This window comes from Populus euphratica, unplaced genomic scaffold (genome assembly GCF_000495115.2).
Source record: "Populus euphratica unplaced genomic scaffold, PopEup_1.0 scaffold458.1, whole genome shotgun sequence".
Taxonomy (NCBI): Eukaryota; Viridiplantae; Streptophyta; class Magnoliopsida; order Malpighiales; family Salicaceae; genus Populus; species Populus euphratica.
The window spans coordinates 7,613-11,942 of record NW_011500340.1 but is presented as its reverse complement, the minus strand read 5'-3'; positions in this window follow the sequence as shown (position 1 = coordinate 11,942).

Genomic DNA, 4,330 nt, shown 5'->3' with positions numbered 1-4,330 from the left:
TCCTGCTGCAAACTCTGAAAGTAAAACGATTATATAGAATTCAAATAAGATAACTGCACTTAACTTTTATCTTTGTTAAAGGTAGAATCTCATAATTCTAACACTCCTCCTTGAGACTTGCCTTGAACAAACCAAGTTTCATCCTTAGAAATTCTAGCCTTGATCTAGGAAGAGCTTTAGTCATTATAACTGGAAGTTGAACATCTGTTGGACAATGATATAGCTTTATAAGCAGATTCTTCCCAGCTTCTCTTATAGAGTAAAATTTCACTAATGTGCTTGGTTCTGCCATGTTGAATCGAATTTAGAACAATGAAAATAGCAGATTTGTTATCACAAAAAAGCTTAGTTGGTGAGCTTTGTTCTTCACCCAAATCAGCAGGCAACTTGTTCAACCAAATTACTTGATTTGCAATAGCTACCACCACCTCTTACTTATTTGCATTCCAACATATTACACCTGAACCAATGTTGAAAACATACCTAGAGGTGCTTTTTATGTCATAAACACTCCCTGTCCAGTCACTATCTACATAACCAATTAGTTTCACTCATCCTGTCTTTGAGTACCTGATACCAAGATCAGTTGTTCCTCTAATGTACTTCAACACCTTTTTAGCAATTTCCATGTGAATATTGCTAGGTGAGCTTATGAAGGTTGACAACAAACCAGTTGGAAACATCAAGTCAGGTCTAGTTGCTATCAAGTATAGTAGACTACCCACTAAGCTTCTAAATGCAGAGGGATCTTCAAGTTTCTTACCATTATTTTTTGAAATCTTCTCATTTTGTGCCAAAGGAGTTACTACTTCTTTGCATGACTCAAGTTTGAATTTCTTGAGTATAACAACAATATATTTCCTTTGTGAAACAAAAATACCTGAGCTACATTGATGTATTTCCATTCCAAGAAAGTAGTTCATAATGCCAAGATCAGACATTTCAAAAACATCTTGCATTTCCGTTTTGAACGCTTCCAACAACTTTGCATTGCTTCCAATAACTAGCATATCGTCTATATAGAGTGATATCACTAGGTACAAACCATCTTCATCTTGTTTCAGATACAAAGTAGCTTCATTTTCACTTCTCTTGAATCCTAGTTGAATCAAATGAGTGTTAATTTTGCTGTACCAGGCCATTGGTGCTTACTTCAAGCCATAAACAGCCTTGTGTAGCTTGTATACTTTGTGTTCATTACCAGCAACTACAAAGCCTTTCTGGTTGCTGAACATAAATTTCTTCAAGGAGTATTCCATTTAGAAAGGCAGACTTAACATCTAAATGATATACTCTCCATTCTTTTTGACATGTAAGAGCAAATAGGAGTTTTATAATGTCATGCCTAGCTACTGGCGCAAAAGTATAACCATAGTCCACTCTAGCAATTTGAGCAAAGCCTTTAACAATCAGTCTAGCCTTGTGCTTACAGATTGAACCATCTGGATTGAATTTGGTTCTGAAGACCCACTTCACACCAATTTCTTTTTTATCTTTAGGAAGTTCAATTAATCTGCAAGTTCCATTTCTTTCAATGGAATCAATTTCTAATTTTATTGCTTCAATCCAAGCTGGAACTCCTGCAACTTCAGTGTAGTTTGTAGGCTCAGCATGTACAAGATTACATCTTTCATACACATCAGACAATGGCCTTACTTTAAGTACTGTTGTATCTGAAGTTGCTTCAATGTCTGGTTGAACTTCAACACCAATACTTCTTATTGCTGGTTCAAGTGCAGCTTTGCTTTTCTAATCAACTCCCTTTAAGTCCCAATTCCAGTGAGAATTCTCATCAAAATGCACATCTCTGCTGATCTGAATTTTAGCTGCATTCAGATTGTATATTCTATAACCTTTTGATTATGTCACATATCCCACAAGAATTCCTTTCTCTGTTCTTTCATCTAGTTTCCTTCTTTTAGCAGATGACACAAGAAAGTAGCACAATGATCCAAACACTTTGAGATGTTTAGCAGTAGGCCAGAAACCTGACCATGCTTCCAATGGTGTTTTGCTTTGAATAGACTTAGTTGGAAGTTTATTAAGCAAATATACGGAATTATTTACTACTTCTGCCCATAGAAACCTTGGCAACTTCTTTTCAAACAAAATACATCTGGATATCTCTATCACAGTCTTGTTTTTCCTTTCAGAAACTCTTTTATACTGTGGAGAGTATGGAACTATCAGCTGGTATACAATCCCAACTTCTAAACAAAAAGCCTTGAACTCCTTCAAAATATACTCTCCTTCATTATCAGTTCTCAACACCTTGATCTTCTGACCACTTTGAGTCTAGCTATGCTCTTGAAGTTTTTGAATATTAATAGTGCTTGTGACTTGGTTTTCAGAAAATAAACCCAAGTTATTCTACTGAAGTCATCAATGAATAATATAAAGTATATATTATTGCTCAAAGAGGCTATGCTCATTGGTCCACATATGTCTGAATGGACTAACTCTAGTTTGTGAATTACTCTTTTAGATATACCTTTGGGAAATGGTTGTCGGTGTTGCTTTCTCAGTTCACAGCTTCCACATTTTTTGGCAGTAACATGAATTTTAGACATGTTTTCTACCATACTAGTATCATTCAACAACTTTAATGATTTGAGATTATAGTGACTAAATCTTTTGTGCCAAAGAATGCTTTCATTAATCTTAGCACTAAACACATGCCCTTTAACAGCATCAAGCTTCAAATAGAAGCTATTACCATCCATTTTGATTTTTGCTATCTATGAATCATGTGTATCAGTGATAAAGTAAAATCTCTCTTTAAAAGAGACTTCATAACCATTCCTAAGCATTTGTGTAACACTAAGGAGATTTTGATCTAATACTGGAATGTCAAGAACATTTATGGTGGTTTTAATACCTCTATTTGTGCTAATCGCAACAGTGCCTTTTTCTTTAGCCTACACAATATCTCCATTTCCCAACTTGATTTTTGGTTGAACTAATCTGTCAATAGAAGAAAAGATTGATAGAAACTTAGACATGGTGACTAGTGCAACCACCATCTAGAAGCCATGTATTTAGCTCAAAAGTATTGCTAGCTTGTGATGCCATAAACAGATGCTCCTCATCATCTTTGTCTTTTTCAAAAACATTTGCTTGTTATTGTATTTGTTGTTGAGATTGTTTCTTCTTGATTCTGTAAAATTTCTCACTATGGCCAAGATTATTCCAGAACATACACTGGAGAGAAGGTTTACCCTTAAACTAGCAATTTTTCTCAGCATGATTAGTTCTTCTGTAATAAAAGCACGACAAGAAAATATTTCTTAAAGGTATTCTTGTTTTTCCTTTAGAAAACTTGACAAGTTTTTTTCTTGGCAGGTTACCAGCACTCCTTCCCTTGTTGTTTGCTTGAAAAGCCCCTTCAACAGCCTCATCATCTCTCATATGAACTATTTACTCTTGTACATGAAGTTTGCCAATTAACTCTACAATAGTAAGATTTTGCAAATCGCAAGATTCTTTTATTGCAGAGATCTTGGCTTCAAACTTTATGGGACTGATATCATAAGTTTTTCTACTACCTTATAATCTTCAAATGCATTTCCAAGAAGTCTCATTTGATTTACAACATTCATTAATCTACCATAATAATCTTCGATAGATTCATTTTCTTTCATCTTCTTCAACTTAAATTCTCTTTTAAATGCAAGAAGCTTAACTACTTTAACTCTATTGCTCCCTTTAAATTCAACTTGAAGATTATCCCATACTTGTTTTGGTGTTTCCAGATTCATTATTTTGGTGAAAATATGATCTACAAGTCCAGAATATAGGCAAGTAATGGCTTTGTCCTTCTTGAGTTTGTCTTCTTCATGTGCTTTCATTTGAGCGATTGTGAGATTTGCATTCAATGGTGGTGGATTAGAATCAGTAACCACAACATTCCATAAGCATCGAGATCTTAAATAAAATCTCATTTTGACAACCCAAATATAATAGAGTTCACCACTAAACATTGGAATTGCAGATGCAATATTGCTTAAAGTAAATATTGAAAGCATAAAAATAATAACTCACTAATATTTTTGCTCACCCTCTCTGTGTTTAGCACTCATAATACTTGCCGCACAGCCCATAAGATATAATGCTTTGATATCACTGATAGAAATCTTAAGTTCCAGAAACACTGTTTTAAGTATAGAACAATAGATACTTAAAAGCAAAGTTGAGTATAAAGATCAATATATTTTATTAATTTCAAATGCCTATATATAAGCTTACATAGAACTTGGAATGAATTAAAACTCTTAACAACCTTGAGAGATTATTGCTTTTGAAATCATAAACTTAGCAGAAAATTCCTGCT